This window comes from Balaenoptera physalus (assembly GCF_965194825.1).
Source record: "Balaenoptera physalus genome assembly, chromosome: 5".
NCBI classification, from domain to species: Eukaryota; Metazoa; Chordata; class Mammalia; order Artiodactyla; family Balaenopteridae; genus Balaenoptera; species Balaenoptera physalus.
Window position 1 is genome coordinate 70527510 of NC_138884.1, and position 23008 is coordinate 70550517.

At 35.4% G+C, this 23008-nt stretch overlaps 1 long non-coding RNA gene across 1 annotated transcript in view; it reads right to left on the reverse strand.

Annotated features, from left to right (window-relative positions):
- LOC309662096 overlaps positions 1-18280 on the reverse strand; it is a 35958-nt gene extending 17678 nt beyond the window's left edge. The window contains exon 1 of the long non-coding RNA XR_014264511.1: positions 15857-18280. This is a non-coding gene — a long non-coding RNA (uncharacterized lncRNA). The remainder of the gene's footprint in view (positions 1-15856) is intronic.
- Between the last annotated feature and the right edge of the window lie 4728 nt (positions 18281-23008).

Consider the following 23008-nt stretch of genomic DNA (forward strand, 5'->3'; position numbering starts at 1 on the left):
GGATACAAGAGGCTCTATTGCATGGACCTAGAATGGTTTTCCAACAATTCCCCAATTCAATCTCTGATTAAATTGCACTGAACTACTTACATTTTTCTGAAAAAAATTTTTCTTGTTCCTTTGCCCCTGTACATTTTATGTCCATTGTCTGGAATGCTCATTTCTTCCTTATCAACATAGAACACCTATTCATACTTTAATCCTTTTTTCTCTTCCCCAATCCTGTAACTGCTACTTAGGTAGAGTACCTTAAAGTAGGTTCCCATATTATAGCATTTTTAATATGGTGATTATATGTTTCTCTCTCCTACTAGATTTTGAGCTCACTAAAGATAGGGATCTAATCATAATGTATCTTCATTTAAAATCTAGACACCTACAAGTCATTTTATTAAATAAATCAAGTAACCATGTTTTTGACTTGGGGCTTTGGTAAGTGTGTTAACATATTTTTTGTTTATGTGACATTAAGCAAAGCTGTTGTTTTACTCTATATATGTTCATTTGATAATAATGTTTATGCTAAAATTCTGAGTTTTCTTAGCTATTAAAATTCTAGACATACATATAATAATTTTCCCCCTTTCTTTCGCCATCTGTTTTGGTATGAACTGAAAAGAGCAGACATTAAGCCAAGCTAGGATGTATATCACAGTAACAGACTGGGTTTCAGACAGCTCCACGCTCCCCCACTCCCACATTGCTCCTGGGCTTCTGGCTTTATAGAAGCTAATGCAGAGATTTCATTTAATGTGTAGGAAATCATGAGGTCATTTTAAGAGTGATAGGAGTTGGAAAATAGAGTATTTCTTCTGGGTTCAAAGTCAATTATTACTATAGAAAAACAAAAAAAGGATGCAGATCTAATAATTTCATTAGTTTTCTCTTGTCAATCTTCTTAGTTGCCTATACTTAAGAGTATTTTGTTAAAAAAAATTCCCATGATGCCAAAACTAAAAAATTTATCAGCACATTATTTTTTTAAGAAATTCATGATGCTATTTCCAGGTGGTTCTTTCTGCAGTCTGCCCTGGGATAGACATTTATTTCTTGGCAGTACTAGAGCAAATATAAACATGGGCTCTTGACACTCAAGGTTTGCATTTAGTTCATTGCATTTCCAATGTTCTTGATACAGAATATTTTTAACTTAGCCTCCCTAAACACACTACTTTAACAAATATTCTTTCAGATGTGACAGGTATTAAGATCACTCTAGGGAATTCTCTGGATCTTTCTATTATAGTCCCCAGCTAGCAGATTTTGAAAACTTCTACCCACCATGCTTCTGCTATGATAACTTCTATTCTAATAATAAAATATAAGAATTTGTATTTCAAAATACTGTACTTGAACTATAAACGTCAAATGATCATTTTTATAGTCATTGTTAGAATATAACAGTATATGTGTGTGTGTGTGTGGTGTGTGTGTATGCATACAATCTAGAAGACATTAAGGAAACTTCATTCTCAAACTTTTTTTTTTTTTGAAAAAAATTTCTCAGGTTAGTGAGAAAATATTGCCTCTAAGAATTGTTACCTATTCATTTATATATTTTGTCTTCAAGGATTTGAAACTATTGATGCTATTATTGAAATTATTGAATGCTGAATATAAATGTATTTTTTAAAATTTATTTATTTATGTTGGTTATGCTGGGTCTTAGTTGAGGCTCCAGGGCTCCTTAGTTGCAGCATGTGAACTCTTAGTTGTGGCATGCACGTGGGATCTAGTTCCCTGCTCAGGGATTGAACCCAGACTCCCGCATAGGGAACACGGAGTCTTATCCACTGTGCCATCAGGGAAGTCCCTATAAATGTATTTTTAAATAGTTTTCTCTGAATGCATTAAGGCTAAAGATATATAATGTTTAATTTACAAATATGAAATAAGTGCCTACTTAAATTTAAAAAAAATTATAATAAAAAAGCCAAAAGCTATAACACATGATTTTTTTTACTGAAGATTTGATGGTGGAAATCAGTTACTATTTTTTCCTTTGTGTTTTACAGAGAAACTCCTAGTTTTCAAAAGAACACTCTGCATGTTACTTATGATAAGTGGCCCTAAAATGTAATTTCCACAAGGAACAGAATTTTTGTTTGCCTTATTCACTGTTGTAATCTAAAAGGTCTAGAAATAATGCTTGACACATAGTAGACACTCAAAAAGCTTTTGCTGAAAGTCTAAATAATCACTTCTTGACTATCAGGTCAGTAGTCATAAAAGTTTAGAATAGCAACCCCATAATTCAATGTGTTCTCTTTTGCTTTTGATTAACCATATAGTCCTCCCAGGAGACAGAGATTACTTCATTTTAATGCAAGGGAAACAACAAATAAAAAGAGAGTTGACAAGGATTGCTTTTGTGGGAACAAAACAATGAAAATGAGAACGTTTTTACAAGATAAAGTAGGTTGATTCTGTTGTTTTTTGGGATTAATATTATTGTTTTTTGTCTCTTTCTTTTTATTTTTTTCCTACACAAGAAGCAGAACACTGAAGTAGAAAAAAATTGGAGTAAATATTCAAGTTCTCTTCTGGAATGGCTCTGAGGGCAGAGGTTGGAAATCTAATCTTAAAAGCAAATCTTAAGGATCCCCTTTGGCCAATCACTCTTCTACTTATCTTCTCGGCTCTGCATTTTCTCCACCTGGTAATCCACCTCCTACCACCCCCCAACCTCACACCCACCAAAGTGGATCTAGACTTCACTTAATCCTGGGGTGCTTGAAAACTGTCTTTTAATTTTTTATCTGTAAAATTGTTCTTAAGATTTAAACCTGTCAAAATGCTGGCAATTCCTCCACTTTGACAAGTCTAAAAATCCTTGGGAAAATTTTAACCAGCTCCTAATTTAGTTAAAATGACTTAGAATATTAGTAATTGGGGTGTAAAAAAAAGTTCTGTAGCTTTATTGATGTTTAGATACCTTTAAAGGTGACTTTCACTGACACTGATGAAGAGGTTTAAAAGAGCTGCCTGGACCTCGAGTAAGGGGTTCCATTTCCTTTTAACAATGAAACTGAAAATTCCGCAAAATCTCCCGCTATCTCCTGCAGCTTGACATCTGACTAATTGTCAGAAATCATAATTTCTTTAGCTTGAAAAGTAATAAAACACCCTGAGGAACCCTGTTTTGTAGCTAGCTGGCAAAACAATTATTAACAATAATGATATTTCATAGGGTGAAATGTATGTGCAAGCCTGTTTTCAATTCTATGGTGGTCTGTATGTGTTAGTTGTTTTCGCTATCCATAATTGAAATTGTCATGACTTATTATTTTCGATGCTGGATGAGAAAGTCCTTATTTAACTCAAGCTTCCTTTTGCACTGGCTCAGAAAGTATATCTCATGGACAGTAGCTGGGACAGTTTTTGGGAAAGCTTCCTCTTGTTTGCAATGTCTTTGTGGCAGATTTCTTAAGATTACGTATCTAGTTTCAGAATGTGGCATTTTAGTTGGTAAATGAATTATTTGTGAAGGAAGGTCACTGTGCAATGTATTATTGAAAACACTGAAGACGATGCAGTTTGCTGACTTTTCCTGAAAATAATGATTTCTGAATATTTTAATATTAATTGAACATGGAGTTTGTAATGGAAACTGTTCAGAAAATGGAAGAAAAGAATTGGAGTCTAATGAGGACGTGCTAGAAGGCATGCTCATTAGTGCCCATCGGAACTTTAACCCACAAGAGTATAAGTGCTTGTTCTCTGTGTCAATACTAATTCACAGGCTCCTGCCTTGACTTACAAAAGGCCAGAGAACAGAATCCTCTCCCTAGTCGTTCTTATTTCACTTGTTATCTTTGTATGTGTGTGTGCATGTGTGCCTGTGTACACCCAGAAGTAGTCACTTAATATTTTATATATACAATGACATTTTTAGAGGCCAAAAGTTTGCTTGAGGTGTATTAGCAGTTGAGATTTTTTCCACCCAGTGCCTCACTCCCCCCTCATTAAATTATCAATTTCTTTTACTGTAAACCTCTGCTCTTTAAGCAGCTAGTAATGAGAGGTGATCCCTCAGCAGGAAATAATTCAGGCAGAGCAGGGAAACCCTGATCAATCTGACGCTCTCCAACTGATCTGCTTAAATAGCTTAGGGAATCTCTGCTGACTGGTCAGCAGTAGAATGAACATGAGCCTATGTGATGAGCAGACTCCATAACCTAAATTTCTATAAAGAAAGAGACATTTGTCTATATAGCAGTTATACTCTAGGTATATACACTAATGTATTTAATATGATCTCATTTTTGTGCTAACTTTGAGAATACACACACACACACATACACACAAACACACACACCCTTTATCTTTTCTGGAATAGTTCTATAAAAATATTCCTTCTTCCTAAAATTTCTCTGAAATGTTAAATTTGCATATTGTGTTAGAAAGCAGAGTAAATAAGGGAGCAAGACAAGCCTTTTGTCCAGTATGAAATAATTTTCTCTCAAATATATACTGTCAAGGGTACATTGTAGAGTTTGGTAAACTCATCTTACAGGTCTCTAAAGATTACATCACTTTTCCAAAAGCCTGCCATGTACTTTCAGAATACAGCACTCAAATGAAGGGCTTGGTCTTTGTAAACCATGATTTTCCATTAATTCCTATTTCCAGTCCACGTTTCCATGTCTGGACTATGTTCTGCAGCTATTGCTTTAGTCCATTCAGGCTGCTATATCAGAATACCATAGACAGTGTGGCTTATAAACTGAAATTTATTTCTTGCAGTTCTGGAGGCTGGGAAGTCCAAGATCTAGATGCCGGCAGATTTGGTGTCTGGTAAGGATCTGCTTCCTGGTTCACAGCCATCTTTACACTATGTCCTCATATGACAGGGCAAGAAAGTTCTCTGGAGTCTCTATTTTTAATAAGGATACTACTCATGAGGGCTCTGTCATTAAGACCTAGTCACCTTCCAAAGTCTCCACGTCCAAATACCATCACATTTGGAATTAGGTTTCGACAGATGAATTTTTTGGGGGGGACACAAAAATTCAGTCTCTAGCATCATTTAAAAAGACAAATTTCCAGACAAAATTTAGGCTATCATTACCTGCTCAATGATGCCATCAAGGAACAAGTATCCTTTCCTCCTGTTCTAGCATTTTCAATATGGCTGCTGTCATTCCATGCATAGTGCAGAATATTCAGGCACAGAGGAAGAGGCAGAAGCAGCAAAACTGTTTCACTGGCCAGGACTTGGATACATGGCCATCAAGGAAGTAGTGAAATTGATTTTAGCTTTTACAACCTCTAATAGTACATGTAGGGAAACATCTATCTTTCACAAGTCAAAATGCCTTTGTTCTCTTTGCTAGTTTAGAGGCACGACTCCTCTAGAAAGCAAGCATTTGTCCTTTATTAGAAATGCCCCAGTAAAAGTTGAAAAAATACTGAAAAGTAACACATATATCATAATTTTACATATATTTATAATTTATGAAAATATAATATGTTTGAGGGACAAAAAGAAAGACATGATCCTGTGTACACTCCAGGGCCACTTATCCCTAAGGACCTACAGCACAGGAGTACTATTCTGGGTCCCTTCCCAGGCAAAGCTCCAACCGCAGTCTAAGAACACTGAAGGGCATGCAAGTCAATGAGAGTTTTATATTCATAAGAACCAGAGAACAAGACTCATTAATGTACTTACAAGATCTAAAAAGGAGCCAACGATGTGTCTCTTATTTCCCCACTGAGAAATCCATCAGCTTTCTTTGTTCAAGAGCTCAATTGCCAAAGACCTTTTCTGTCTATTCCTGAATGCTAGTTACTCAGTAGTGATCAAAGAGTAACAGTTGGAAACATTTTCCTAAAATATTTATCCTGTTGATTGTTATTGTCAGAGGTTTTAGACATTTCTTTGCTTCCGTGTTACTTTTTAGCATAGGATATTTTTATAGTAAGCTACGTCTGAGAAGACCAATAACATTTAAGAACAAAGATTTTTGAAGCTGGAATAAACTTCAAGACAAATTTTTCAAGCTTTCCTGTCTTCAGGCAGGCATATTTATACCACACTCATTTTAAGGAGGTTATCCTAAATCCAGCATGACTTTCATCAGTGGTTTATGGGAGAGAAGTCCTAAATAGTGATGATAGGAGGAGACTCAGTCCAGGCAGTCAAATCAGCAAAGAGCTAACAACTTTGTGTCCAGGCAGGGCTTAAGAGGCAGAGATTTTTCAAATCCTCTTTAAAGAAGGACGTCATCAGTGAGGCCTGACAACAGATAAACTGCCACTGTGTGTTGCATGAATCATGAATGATTGGATGAAAGGAAGGAAAGAAGGAATGAAGAATGTAGGGGAACTCCAACCAGCAATAGAGTTCAAGAGCAGGCCCTCACTCCAAATGCCAACAACAAACCACTGCTGAGAGTTTATGTAACTGGAGTGCAGACAAGCAGCAGTAAGATAGAGACCTAGTTCTTCAGACTGTCCATTTGCTGTTAGCCAGGGGCATTTTAAGACTCTTATTTAGAAGAGTGATAAAGAGACATGTTCCCTGTTCTAATTCAGGGCACCAGTTCTAATAAGTGAATTTCTGTCTTGTTTTGGGTTCCTACATGGAAACAGGAAACAAAGAATCCAGTACAATTTCTAATACAAGGAGAATTTGTAAGAACCATTTTATCTGAAAAAGGATCCAAGGATGTTAGAAGGGGATACAAGGGTAAAAGACTTTTGGAAACCCAATAATGATTCTGCTGGTGAAGCCGAAGTCAAGAAAGACTGGGCCAGAGTGGGGCTTGGCCTGGCAGGAAGCAGAAATGCTCTGAAAACAGGATTCGCTCAAATCAAGATTACCAGTATACTTGTCTTGACTCAGAGTCACCTGAGTTTTCTTCAAAAAAAGTTTTTTGGTCAAATTATCCAATGCACAAAGTTATAAAATTTAAGAAGTTTCACAAGTTTATAAGAGCAACAAAAAGCAGTGCTTGCCCTATCCCTCTTCACTTCTGATTCTTGCTTCATGGAGACAGCTGTTTTAAATATTTCTCCTAGTAATCACCTTTGTATTTCTAAACAGAATGCTTACATAATATTCTGTGAGTTTGTAATTTTAATTTTGGATATTATCTATTACCTTCCTACTAAAGATGAGGATGTAGCTTCTTATACCAGACCAGTACTTCACCTCACATGTACTTGCCTTTCCCCTGCCCTCCCAATACAGTTCAGTGAGAACATAGTTATTATCCCATGTATACATTATTATCTCTATGTAACTATTGTTCACAACTGAGACCTTTGGCATATAAATATTAAAGTTCCTTTCTTATACTTATTTTTGCTTAAGTTAAAGATTGCCTACATTTTCATTCTTTTAGTTTTCTGTACTTTTATCATGAATTCACTCTCATACTCAGAATATGCTTTTTAAAAGGTTTCATTTTCATTTTAGTTTCACTTCTTCAGATTTTCTCTGAGCACTTCATCATCACCTCCAGGATTCCCTTTACCTCCTGCCTGGGTTAAATCTCTGGTGTTCTCAGTTCCATGCCTTCTTACTTGATTTCCTCATCTACTTTGGTGAATGTATCTTTCAATATGTTCTTGAGAAGAAATGGATGGGAGGTAAATACTTTTAGGCCTTACATTGCTAAAAATTCTTTCTTCCATTCTTGATTGATAGGATGGCTGAATATAAAATTCTAGTTTGGAAATTAATTCCCCTTAGAATTGTCAAGGCATTACTCAGCTGCCTTCTGGTTTCCAGGGTTGCTTTTGTGAAGCATATCATAGTTTGGATGATTGCTGTTTTGAGGACTTGTTTCTCTGGAAACTTTTCTGATTCTTTATTGAACTTTGTGTTTTGAAACTTCACTATGATGTGTCTCAGTAAGGATTTTTCTTTATCCCCTGGTAAATTTGTTTGCTAGAGCAGTTGTAACAAAATACCACAGACTCGGTAGCTGAAACAACAGAAATCTATTTTCCCATGGTTCTGGAAGCTAGAGGTCCAAGATCAAGGTGCCAGCAAGTTTAGTTTCTTCTGAGGTCTCTCTCCTTGACTTGCAGATGGCTGCCTTTTAGCTGTATCCTTACATGGTCTTTCTTTTGTGCAAGTGGGCCCCTGGTGTCTTTTTGTGTCTCCAAATTTCCCTCTTGTAAGGAAACCAGTCAGATTTGATTAGGGTCCATGATAATGACCTCATTTTAATCACTTCTTGAAAAGCTCTATCTCTAAATACAATTACATTCTGAGGTACAGTGGGTTAAGATTTCAACATATAAACTTGAGGGGACATAATTCAGCCCATAACATTTGGGGTAATCCCTTTAATTCTGAGACATTTCCTTGAATTATTTTTTTATAGTTCACACTCTAACCATTTTATCTGTTCTTTCTTTTTGAGATTCTTATTATATGGATGCTGGACTTCTTAACCGATCTTCTCATTCTCTAACATTTCCTTTCCAATTTCCTTCTCTTTGTATTTTTATTCTTATTTCTAGTCATTGTTCTCCAGCTTTATTTTTTCATACTCATTTGATTCTCATATTATGTTTCTACTTTTTAAGAGATGCTTTGTATTCTCTGTATGTTCTATTTTATGGACTTGTTTTATTTAATCATTTCCCTTATCCCTGAAATACCATGAAATATTATGTTTAAAAAAATTTTATCTGTTCTTTGTACTTTCTCTCTTTTCTTCTTTCATCTTATATCTTAGAGTTTTTGCTCAGGTGAATAGTGATCTTCGGCTGTCCACTCATATTTAGGAATAAGGCACCTTACAACCGATTGGACACTTTTGTCTAAGGTGAGTCTCATCAACTGGTTGATTTCACTATTGGCTGCTCTTTTGTTGGGAATACTGTTAATAATTGTACATTATTTCTTTTAGGCTTATTAGCCCCAGAGACAAATTCTCCAGTCTCTTGCCTATGGGATCTAAACCCATGTCTACCAGCATTCTCAGAGTTTTGTGGAGCGGGTGACTAAACACAGTTGATTAACCAGACTTGCACTTCATCTCTCTCCTCTGAATCTTGGACTCCTGCCCTCAGTTCTTCTTGATGTTCTTTAGTCCAGAGTTTACAGGGTTCAATCTCATCAGAATAAACTCCATTCTTCTGGAGGTTTATGAAGCTTGATCTTGGAGACTGCTTCATGCAAAGGTTTTCAACTCTTGGTCCCTTCCTTTGTTATTTTGTACCTTATTAAACTTTTTATGTCATTTTAATGAGGTTTTATGATGTTAAGCAACTTGCTGAAAATTTTAGAGCTAAGAAATGCAGTTCTTACACTGAACCTCGAATATGTCTTGATTGAATTCTATTAGTCTGCTTTGAACTCTGTTTTGCCAACTATCTTAGCCAAAAGGATTAAAAAAAAAAAGTCCACTTTTCAGAAGGCTCCACAAGACGAAGACAGTGCAGAACTGTCCTAAGGGGTGTAGGGGTAGAAGTGGAATGTCTAAATATGCAAGTGCTATAGGTGATGACTTTGTAGTTTCCCCATCCTTATTCCTAGGAGTAAATACAGAACGTAAAGTATGCTCAGAGAAAATGGTAATTTGCCTCTTTTTTTGTTTGTTTGTTTGGTACTTGTTTCTTAAATGGGAAAGTATGTAGCTTTACTCCTTAGGGGGATATTTCTCTTTCCTGGAAGATCCTCAGCCTATGCTCTCTGAAACCTATATAAACCATCTTCTCAGAACACATGGCTTTATTTTTTCCCTGATTTCTGAATTGAATTAAATGTGCCATAATTACCCTAAAACTAGTCTAGTGTTTTAGAGGTTTTTTAAACCAAAATTAGAGTGAGATTGAAATACTTGGGCTCTGACAGTAAACCATTGGTAGACCCAAACTTCTCCACCTGGCCACCTTGAAGACTTCATATGCATAAAATTGACCTATGTTTCCTCTAGCTTGATATCCAACTGACATGTAGATGTATGTAAGGTAGAGTCATAGAAGCAAAGCTTTCCAGATAGGAAAAAACCCTAGGAAACCACTAGTCTACAACTCTTATAGGAAAATAAAAGTTTCAGTACTGTAATTACTTCAGAGAATTCTTTATTAATGTCTTAGTTAAATAGATTATTTAATTAAATGAATTTTTATGGCCTACATACATTTGTTAATATATCCAAAATATTTAACCATAAACCTTTACTATTTTTCAATAAATCTCATAATGATATAGTATAATTTTATATCAAGTTGATAGTAACTTATGAAATTATCAATCTTGCAATTCTATAGTCAATTTCCTATTTCATTTATTTGTATGTAAAAATGCATAGCAGTTAACATTTTAGAAAGCAAGAAGCATTGTCTTTGCTTCTTCTTAAGTGCTTTAAAGTACTTACTATGAAATTGTCATATTTTGGAACTGGATTAAACTATATAATTATGATTTCATGTATTTGGCTAATCTATAATTATAGAGTCTTTGACTATTGCACATTGCATTTAAAATTATACAACAAGATTAAAAATATTACATATAAAAATCTGAGGCCAAATTAATAGTGAACTGCTGAATCCAAATGTTAATACATGGTATCTTTAAAGTTTAAAACAATACCAGTCCCCTATACGAGGAAGATTAAGTTAAAAAATTAGTGGTGTATGACAATATTACAAGTTAAACAGAATATAGCCTCAGGAATTTCTTGGCTTGGAATGTCTTACAGATTACTTTTTTGATGACTATGTCAGTAGTCTAGATTTTATCTATCATTTATGTTAGAGCTTTTCAATTCATGCTGACATTTAGTTCACTGTTTTATAAGTTTTAGAAATAATTTTGTGGACAACACTTTCTGTTAATTCCCAAAGCTTAATCTGCCTAATTTTATCAAAGCTCCAAATATGGTATTCTCTCCTGACCAAAATTATATATTTTTTAAATTTGTTTTTCCAAATATATAACTCATCAGAATGTTTGTACTTCTTTTGTAACTTCTTACATTCATAAACATTTCCCCTGTCCTTATCTGAAACACTTCTTTACAACTAAGAAATATTGCAGCAATACCAAAGTATCTGTAGACTAAGCTAAAGACTGGTGGCTAAAAGTCTTAAGAAAATTACTAAGAATTCTGTGATACTGAGGAGATACATTTTTGTTCTACAAAAAAGATTTTCAGTTCTCTATATTGCTAAGATCCTTTAAAGTTAGCATATTGATGAATGTTAAGATAAAATGTACCTTCTCCTACTTACTGTAATTTTCTTTCTGTAAAGAAAGTTGCTTTGATTTACACATTTCAAAATTTTGCTTGACTAGTGGAAGTTGTCACCTGCATTCTTCGCATTCAAATAATAGAGTGAGCAACAGTGAACAAGTGATTGAAAAACACCCGCTTTTGTTTTCTCACATTCTTACCTTCTTAGTGAAAAGACATGCACTGCAAAATTAAGAAACAGAATAGTATCCAAGTGTTCAGGCACAGTATCAAGAATTACCCATGTATCCAGAAACAAAATGTTCCTCAGTGATATCAAAATAGAACAGGAGGGAAACAGAAAGGATGGTATTACTGGTTGACTGGTTGGATATACTGAAGAGCACTTTAGTTTAAAAAATTCTAAGATAAAGAAAATGGAAAGCTGTTGCAAAACAGAATATGTTCATTAAAATGAATTTGTTTTAAAGCTTCCTCTTCTAACTAGCAAATGAGAATCAAAGCACTAATAATTAAGTATAAAGACACTCTTTTTTGAGGGTTAGCAATGCAGGTTAATAACCCAGTCTAGTAAAGGCAGGAAGATATAGGAATACTGAGTTTCAGAAAGGCCAAGTTCCATACTTTTATTGATATAAATGGCTTGTTTGAGACTGTTTTCTTTTTGTGAGCCTGCCAGAGGAATGTCTACTGCATCTTGATTATGGAGATTTTATTTATACGGCAACTATTAAAAATCAATGACATGTAGCAACTTACTTTTTAATATACTTTTGCTTTTGATTGAATTTTGCTCTGTATGGAGATGGATGGTGATTGGCTTACTAGCTTAACTTTGCTCAGGAATGCTGCTCCCATTTGTAAAACTTAAGTCAGTCTCCACTTATTTTCCCCGTCCTCACACTCTCAGGATTTTACAATAACAATGTATCTTGGCATATTCATGTTCTTTTCTTAAAAATGAAAAAAAAAAAAAAAAGGATTCCTCAGTCAGATACACCATCAGTCAAATCTTCCCCAACTGAACTCCATCGTTCTGTGCTTAAGGAGCCATCAATGGACATACATCACCTCAAACCTCCATTCTACTGTGGCTGTGTCAGAATAAGATAGACAAGCATAGGTTAGAAATTAGTATCTTACTTCTCTATTTCTTATGTAGAAATATTCAGGTCTCCCTGAATCTTGAATTGTCTTATGCCCCATGAGTTTTTATAACCCTAGCAATGCTTTTAGGATTATTCTTTTAACCTAATATTTTAAAAAAGAATAACACAGTCTAAGAGCCTTATCTGTATCCTCAGTTGTTCTCTGCCCTTTTCCTAGGTTGTCCTCTCTTCATTATTGCCAAAATGGTTGTGGACTAGAGGGACAAAAAATATTGAGATGTGGACAGAGCTAATTAGCTTCAGAACCCTAGTAAACCTCCTTATGTGAGAGCCATAATTGTAAATACAAGCCTGCTTCAAACCACTCTCTCATTCAAGAGCAATCATAACGAGTACCATCTGCCAAAGAGGAGAGAGAAGGCTGCTTGGAGCAGTTGGCTTTGTAGAATGAGCTGCAACTTGTATCATTGTGTTCTAGCTTTTTGTTTCAAGGAAGTATGTTTGCTTTGACAATGAGCTCATGTTTTCTTTTAAGTATTGTTTACATGGGAGTTAAACATCAAATAAACAACAGGCACTGATGTTAAGAAATTCAGGGCTGATTTCCTTTACATTCCTCTTTCATCTAGCAGAGGATTATATTCTATTGTTCCTAGCTGCATTCAAATCATTTGCATATGTTGTAATTAAAATCTTTGAAGTTTACTGATTACTGTTATGTGTAGAACAAAAGTATCTTTAATCAATATGTGCTGTACAGATAAATAATATGTATATAAAACACTGTTAGGCACTGTTGGTGTACACTAAAATTATTAGATACATTTTTTTCCATTAATAAGAGCCTTATTGTCTAGGTTTCAAGACAGGATATATGTGTAATAATGACGACAGCTAACATTTTTGGTATGCGTTATAATTCAGGTAGTTGCTCATTTAGATACATTGTTTCTTTTTTTAGATAATCACACAATAACATTTAATTGCACATCAAGACATGATATGATTCAATGGCCATGTATGGTTCCAAAACTAGTTCTGATATTGTTGAGAGACTGAAAAGTATAATGTTAATCAAAGTGCTCAAGGAAGACATCAAAGAAGAGGGTACCTGATTATTACTGATAGACAGGTAGATACATAGATAGATAGATAGTCTCAGGCAGGATAAACCCAAGGAGAAACATGCCAAGACACATAGTAATTAAATTGACAAAAATTAAAAACAAAGAAAAAATATTAAAAGCAACAAGGGAAAAATGAAAAATAACATACACGGGAACTCCCATAAGGTTATCAGCTGATTTCTCAGCAGAAACTCTGCAAGCCAAAAGGGAGTGGCATGATATATTTAAAGTGATGAATGGGAAGAACCTACAACCAAGAATACTCTACCCAGCAAGGCTCTCATTCAGATTTGATGGAGAAATCAAAAGCTTTACAGACAAGCAAAAGGTAAGAGAATTCAGCACCACCAGACCGGCTTTGCAACACATGCTAAAGGAACTCCTTTAGGCGGGAAAGAGACTAGCAACTTAAAAAAAAAAATTGTACATATATAGGCTGTTATACCAAAACCTCATGGGAAGAGCAAACCCCAAAACTACAATAGATACATACATACAAAGGAAAAAGCAAGCCAAACACAACACTAAAAATGGTCATCAAACCACAAGAGAACAAAAGAGGAAGGGAAGAAAAAAGACCTACAAAAACAAACCCAAAACAATTAAGAAAATGGCAATAGGAATACACACATTGATAATTACCTTACATGTAAATGGATTAAATGTGCCAACCAAAAGACATAGACTGGCTGAGTGAATACAAAAAACAAGACCCATATATATGCTGTCTAAAAGACACCCACTTCAGATCCAGGGACACATACAGACTGAAAGTGAGGGGATGGAGAAAGGTGTTCCACGCAAATGGAAATCAAAAGAAAGCAGGAGTAGCAGTATTCATATCAGACAAAATAGACTTTAAAATAAAGACTGTTATAAGAGACAAAGAAGGACGCTACATAATGAAGGGATCAACCCAAGAAGACGATATAACAATTGTAAATATATGTGCACCCAACATAGGAGCACCTCAATATGTAAGGCAAATACTAACACCCATAAAGGGAGAAATCGACAGTAACACAATAATAATGGGGGAATTTAACACCCTGCTTTCTTCAATGGATAGATCAGCCAGACAGAAAATCAATACGGAAACACAGGTCTTAAATGACACATTAGCCCAGATGGACTTAAATGATGTTTATAGAGCATTCCATCCAAAAGCAGCAGAATACACGTTCTTCTCAAGTGCACACAGAACACTGTCTAGGACTGATCACATACTTGGCCACAAGGCAAACATCGGTAAATTAAAAAAAACTGAAATCATATCAAGCATCTTTTCTGATCACAACGCTGAGACTAGAAATAAACTACAAGGAAAAAAACTATAAAAAACACAAACACATGGAGGCTTGAAAATATGCTACTAAACAACCAATGGATCACTGAAGAAATCAAAGAGGAAATCAAAAAATACCTAGAGACAAATGAAAATGAAAGCACAACAATCCAAAACCTACTGGATGCAGCAAAAGTAGTTCTGAGAGGGAAGTATATAGCAATACAATTTTACCTCAGGAAACAAGAAGAATCTCAAATAAACAACCTAACCTTACACCTAAAGCAACTAGAGAAAGAAGAACAAACAAAACCTAAAGTCAGTAGAAGGAAAGAAATCATAAAGAGCAGAGCAGAAATAAATGAAATAGAGAGGAAGAAAACAAGAGAAAAGATCAATGAAAATAGAAGCTTGTTCTTTGAAAAGATAAAGAAAATTGATAAACCTTTAGCCTGACTCATCAAGAAAAAAAGGGAGAGGACCCAAATCAAAAAAATTAGAAATGAAAAAGGAGAAGTTACAACTGACACCACAGAAATACAAAGGATCATAAGAGACTACTAGAAACAACTGTATGCCAATAAAATGGACAACTTGGAAGAAATGGACAACTTCTTAGAAAGGTACAGTCTACCAAGACTGAACCAGGAAGTAATAGAAAATATGAACAAACAAATCACAAGCACTGAAATTGAAACTGTGATTAAAAAACTCCTAACAAACAAAAGTCCAGGACCTGATGGCTTCACAGGCATATTCTATCAAACATTTAGAGAAGAGCTAACACCTATTCTTCTGAAACTGTTCCAAAAAAATGCAGAGGAAGGAAAAGTCCCAAACTCATTCTATGAGGCCACCATCACCCTGATACCAAAACCAGACAATGATACCACACACACAAAAAAATTACAGGCCAGTATCACTGGTGAAAATAGACATAAAAATCCTCTACAAAATACTAGCAAACTGAATCCAACAATACATTAAAAGGATCATACACCATGATCAAGTGGGATTTATCCCAGGGATGAAAGGATTTTTCAATATATGCAAATCAATCAGTGTGATACACGACATCAACAAATTGAAGAATGAAAACCATATAATTATCTCAACAGATGCAGAAAAAGCTTTTGATAAAATTCAGCACCCATTTATGATAAAAACTCTCCAGAAAGTGGGCATAGAGGGAACATACCTCAACATAATAAAGGCCATATATGACAAACCTACAGCTAACATCATATTCAATGGTGAAAAGCTGAAAGCATTTCCTCTAAGATCAGGAACAAGACAAGGATGTCCACTCTCGCCACTTCTTTTCAACATAGTTTTGGAAGTCCTAGTACAGCAAATAGAGAAGAAAAGGAAATAAAATGAATCCAAATTGGAAAAGAAAAAGGGAAACTGTCACTGTTTGCAGATGAAATGATACTATAGATAGAAGATCCTAAAGATGCTACCAGAAAACTACTAGAGCTCATCAATGAATTTGGTAACGTTGCAGGATACAAAATTAATACACAGAAATCTGTTGTATTTCTATACACTAAGAATGAAAGACCTGAACGAGACATTCAAGAAACAATCCCATTTACCATCGAATCAAAAAGAAAAAAATACCTAGGAGTAAACCTACCTAAGGAGACAAAGGCCTATACCCTGAAAACTATAAGATGATGATGAAAGAAATCAAAAAAGACACAAACAGATGGAAAGATATACCATGTTCGTGGATAGGAATAATCAGTATTGTCAAATTGACTATATTACCCAAGACAATCTACAGATTCAATGCAATCCCTATCAAATTACCAATGGCATTTTTCACAGAACTAGAACGAAAAAAATATTAAAATTTGTATGGAGACATAAAAGACCCCAAATAGACAAAGCAATCCTGAGAAAGAAAATTGGAGCTGGAGGAATCAGGCTCCCTGACTTCAGACTATACTACAAAGCTATAGTCATCAAAACAGTATGGCAGTCACACAAAAATAGAACTATAAATCAATGGAACAGGATAGAAAGCCCAGAAATAAACCCACACACCTATAGTCAATTAATCTAAGACAAAGGAGGCAAGACTACACAATGGTGGAAAAACAGTCTCTTCAATAAATGGTGCTGGGAAAACTGGACAGCTACATGTAAAAAAATGAAATTAGATCATTCTTTAACACCATACACAAAAATCAGCTCAAAAAGGATTAAAAACCTAAATGTCAGACCAGACACTATAAAACTCTTAGAGAAAAACATAGGCAGAACACTTTCTGACATAAATTGTAGCAATATCTTTTTTCGATCCGTCTCCCAAAATAAGGGAAATAAAAACAAAAATAAATAAATGGGACCTGGACTTCCCTTGTGGTGCAGTGGTTAAGAATCCACCTGCCAATGCAGGGGACACGGATTCGATCCCTGGTCCGGGAAGATCCCACATGCCGCAGAGAAACTAGGCCTGTGCGCCACAACAACTGAGCCCACGTGCCACAACTACTGAGCCCACGTGCTGCAACTACTGAAGCCCACATGCTCTAGGGTCCATGTGCTGCAACTGCTGAAGCTCATGTGCCTAAAGCCCATGTTCCACAACAAGAGAAGCCATCGCAATGAGAAGCCCGTGCACTGCAACGCAGAGTAGCCCCCACTCACCACAACTAGAGAAGCCTGTGCACAGCAACAAAGCCCCAACACAGCCAAAAAAAAAAAAAAAAAAAAAAAACTGGGACCTAATTAAACTCAAAAGCTTTCGCACAACAAAGGAAACCATAAACAAAATGAAAAGAAAACCCATAGATTGGGAGAAAGTATTTGCAAATGATGTGACTGACAAGGTATTAGTCTCCAAAATTTACAAACAGCTCATGAGGCTTAATATCACCAAAACAAAAACCCAATCAAAAAATGGGCAGAAGACCTAAATAGACATTTCTCCAAAGAAGACATACGGATGGCCAGGAGGCACATGAAAAGATGTTCAACATCGCTAATTATTAGAGAAATGAAAATGAAAACTACAATGAGATATCACCTCACACTAGTCAAAATGGCTATCATCAAAAAAATCCACAAACAATAAATGCTGGAGAGGGTGTGGAGAGAAGGGAACCCTCTTACACTGTTTGTGGGAATGTAAGTTGGTACAGCCACTATGGAGAACAGTATGGAGGTTCCTTAAGATACTAAAATAGAGGTACCATATGATCCTGTACTCCCACTCCTGGGCATATATCCAGAGAAAACGTGGTTCAAAAGGATACTTGCACCCCAATGTTCACTGCAGCACTGTTTACAATAGCCAAGACATGGAAGCAACCTAAATGTCCATCGACAGAAGAATGGATAAAGAAGATGTGGTACATATATACAATGGAATACTACTCAACCATTAAAAAGAATGAAATAACTCCATTTGCAGCAACATGGATGGACCTAGAGATTGTCATACTGAGTGAAGTAAGTCCGACAGAGAAAGAGAAAGATCGTATGATATCCCTTATATGCATAATCTAAAAAGGAAATGATACCTCCTTTGTCATAAATTAGGTGACCATATGTGCACGGGTTCTCTGGGCATTCTATCCTGTACCTACAATGGAGAAAAGACAGCCTCTTCAATAAGTGGTGCTGGGAAAACTGGAGAGCTACATGTAAAAGAATGAAATTAGAACACTACCTAATACCATACACAAAAATAAACTCCAAATGGATTAAAGACCTAAATGTAAGACCAGACACTATGAAACTCTTACAGGAAAACATGGGAAAAACACTCTTTGACATAAACCACAGCAAGATCTTTTTTGACCCACCTCCTAGAGTAACGGAAATAAAAATAAAAATAAACAAATGGGACTTAATTAAACTTAAAAGCTTTTGCACAGCAAAGGAAACCATAAACAAGACAAAAGACAACCCTCAGAATGGGAGAAAATATTTGCAAACGAAAAAACAGACAAAGGATTAATCTCCAAAATATACAAACAGCTCATGGAGCTCAATATCAAAAAAACAAACAATCCAATTAAAAACTGGGCAGAAGACCTAAATAGACATTTTACCAAGGAAGACATACAGATGGCCAAGAGGCACACAAAAAGATGCTCAATATCACTAATTATTAGAGAAATGCAAATCAAAACTACAATGAGGTATCACCTCACGCCTGTCAGAATGGTCATTATCAAAAAATCTAGAAACAATATATGCTGGAAAGGATGTGGTGATAAAAGAACGCACCTGCACTGTTGTTGGGAATGTAAATTGATACAACCACTATGGAAAACAGTATGGAGATTCCTAAATAACTAAAAATAGAACTACCATATGACCCAGCAATCCCACTACTGGAAATATACCCTGAGAAAATCATAATTCAAAAAGAGACATGTACCACAGTGTTCACTGCAGCACTATTTACAATAGCCAGAACATGGAACCAACCTAAATGTCCATCGACAGATGAATGCATAAAGAAGATGTGGCACATATATACAATGGAATATTATTCAGTCATAAAAAGAAATGAAATCGAGTTTTTTGTAGTGAGGTGGATGGACCTAGAGTCTGTCATACAGAGTGAAGTATGTCAGAAAGAGAAAAACAAACACCGTATGCTAACATGTATATATGGAATCTAAAAAAGGAAAAAATGGTACTGATGCACCTAGGTGCAGGGCAGGAATGAAGATGTAGACATAGAGAATGGATTTGAGGACACGGGGTGGGAAGGGGAAGCTGGTGCGAAGTGAGTGTAGCATCAACATATATAAACTACCAAATATAAAATAGTTAGCTAGTGGGAAGCAGCAGCACAGCACAGGGAGATCAGCTCAGTTCTTTGTGATGACCTAGAGGGGTGGGATAGGGAGGATGGGAGGGAGGCTCAAGAGGGAGGAGATATGGGGACACATGTATGCATATGGCTAATTCACTTTGGTGTACAGCAGAAACTAACACAGTATTGTGAAGCAATTATACTCCAATAAAGACCTATTTAAAAAAAGGAAATTATACAAATGAAACAGACTCATAGACTTAGAGAACAAACTTATGGTTACTGGGGCAGGTGGGAAGCATGGGAGGAAGGTATAATTAGGGAGCCTGGGATCAACATGTACACACTGCTATTTTTAAAATGGATAATCAACAAGGACCTACTGTATAGCATAGGGAACTCTGCTCAATGTTATGTGGCAGTCTGGATGGGAGGGGAGTTTTGGAGAGAATGGATACATGTATATGTATGGCTGAGTTCCATTGTTGTGTACCTGCAACTATCACAACATTGTTAATTGTCTCTACTCCATATAAAATAAAAAGTTAAAAAAAAAGATTGCATGCATATAATATGGTGGATAATTTGACTGCCAAGAGTATTGCTTTTTGAAGAAAAATTTGAGGAGGAAGAGACAAGCATAGTATAAGATATATAATCTAATGGTTAATATTCTGGGCTTTGGACTAAGATTTTAAATATCAGCATTATCCCCTATAAGATATACGATATTGGTCAAGTTATTTGGTTCCTTTAAGTTTATTTCTTTATGTATAGAGTAGAAATAATTTATTGCATCCATAACATTGTTAGGTTGTTGTGAATATTAAGTGAGATAATGTACGCAAATGTTAGTATAGTGCCTGGCACAAAATATGTTAATAAATATGAATTATTGTTATTATTAAATAATCTCAATGAGGTTCTTCTATAATTGTAGAATTTAGGATCATAGAGGATTTTTATTTTATATTTGAGGACTTGAGATATCTGGAGCTAACTGGCTTTTCTAAGCACATGCACTAGTAAGTTGATGAACAAAAGCTAAGAACATTTCCCATTTTTTCTTTCCATTACAACAATACATAAGCATTTGTTCAAGCCCTGATCTATTCTATTTACCTACACTTTTTCTGTGAGACACAAAAATGAATCTTATTTACAAACAGACAAGCAGAGTTACCTCTCCCTGAGTCCCTGAGAGATTCTCACAGGATATAGTGTTAGTAATCAGGAAATCGACCAGTCTTAAAAATGACCAACTATTCCAGTTGTTTTCCTACCTCTTTCATTACTTTTGCTTCTTCCCCTTTCTCTCTCCCTACCCTAATTATGCCTTTATTAATACTCAGTTCTCTATATGGAATCTTCCTAATGGGGATTTCTAAATTATGCTCACTCTTCAGCTTATCCAAGAGTTTACTATGCAGCCAGGAAAGTGTTCCTGAGATGTGAAGATTTCAGTAAACACCAACCACATTTCTACCACGGAGGAGACTTCCAACCCTGTCCAGAGGTTAATTATATAAGAATTTCCTTTCTCCTCACTACTGTCTTCTCCATTCACACCTCTTCCCACAGGTAAAATAGGGCGCGTGATCCAGTGTTAATGCATTCCTAAAGCTTGTTGTCAAAGGGAGTGCCAAAGAAAACTGAAGGGAAGAATAGACTAAAGAGGAAAATATAAAAGAGTAATCGCCATGCTTCTAATACAATGAATTCAATTTCTGCCGTTCCAAAAAGCTGCCATGTATGATACGTGGCTTTTATTCTATTGGAAGTTGCCTTAAACTGAAGAAACTGAAAACAGTATAGAAGATTGTTTTGATTCTTAGCAAGAATTGCCCTCTTAGTGGCAATGGCCATTCTTTCTTCTCAAAGCTCTGTGATGGAGGTTTCCTGAAGAGTAAATAGCCCCTCCCTCCAAGCTGAGAAGAAGGGCAGCATTTGAAAGAACTTGAGCCCATTACAGAGTTCTTGAAATATAAAGGGATATGGGGAAGGGAAATGTGGGCAGGGAGGGAAGTAGCATCAGAAAGAGAGAACTAAGACCTCAATATAAAATTAAAAGTTTAAAAAACATGTAAAAAAAAAGAGAGAACAAGAGATAAAGTGCTAACAGATGAGTTTGAAGAAAATCAGGTAAGAGAAAAAAGGCATGGCAGAAAGGAGGAGAGAAAAAAAAGAGCACCTGCAAGCAGAGGACAAACCAACGTTGCTGAATCTAGAAACGCCAAATCTATTTATGGTAGTAACAATGGGAAATGAAGATACTTGCCATGGAAATCTGTTTGATCCTGCAGTATGGTCTGTAACATTAACTGAACAAATAATCAATCAAGCCAAAGGTGAGGAAAAAAAATGCACTGAGGTATAGAGCTAGCATCCCAGACTAGCAAACAATTGTATTCTCTGGTAAGGAGGAAATGGAAATTAAGTTCATATTTTTAATGTTTCCCTAAAAGCATCTGTAATTAGTTTAGGTTTTAAATTTAACTGATTGATAAATCTGGATATAATTTTGCCCCATATTGTGCTGACTGAGTTATTTTAAATAGTCTTTTGATTTGAAGTATGAATTTGAGAATCCTAACCAGGACTGTTTGGAATTTAAATTACTGAATCTGTGCATACTGTTCTGACACTCTGGTCATTATATATCTGTATCTTATTGATGCAAAGGATAAATCATTAACTTAATTCCTACACAGGCTATTATGGAAGATAATTACATTGATTATGTCCGGGGATGAAAAGTTACCTATTTTTACACTACTAATGACATATTTGGATACACTGTCCAGGAAAAAAAAAGTTTGTAGCAGTGTGGGGCAGCATCACTGGGCAATATTATTTTTAGCTTTCTTCTGTGTAAAAAAAAAAGAGATATACTTTAAAAAATATCTGACATATCTTAGGTAGAACTAGTTATGTGTAATAAAACAATTTACCAATATTACCATTTACATTAAATGTATGCAACTACTCTGTGGGTATTTGGTATTGCTGTAAAATGTGATCTCAATATTTTAATGCCTACCATATTCTGATATGATTTTTTCTAGGATAAATTGCAACATATCCCTTCCTCCCCATTTTGATGTACTTTAATTGACTTTTGAGTGATTTATGTATAGGTCTTATTTGGATGATATTTTAATGCCTAAAAAGAAATCAGTACATTTTCCAAAACAGCTTTTCAGTCAACCAAGTTTAAATTTTCACTTAAAACCATTTACATGAGGATTTGTCAGAGCCCTATCTATGGGGCCATGCTTCTCTTGGTCAAAGGTTGATTTAGTTTTATTCCTCCTTGCTATTTTCTAAGTTATTTTTGAGTTTGGCCAGTTGGTTCTTTACTTTATTGTTGAAGCAGCTTTTGCAGACTTCTTATTCAATCATGGAAATTTTCTAACCAAAACCAGAAAACTTTGATGAATCACGGTGTATATTTCATATACACATTTCACAATAGCCTCATATTTTGGGGGGTCTCTGGTTGCCCTGTTTGGGTTATTTCACTTAGAGTCTTCATA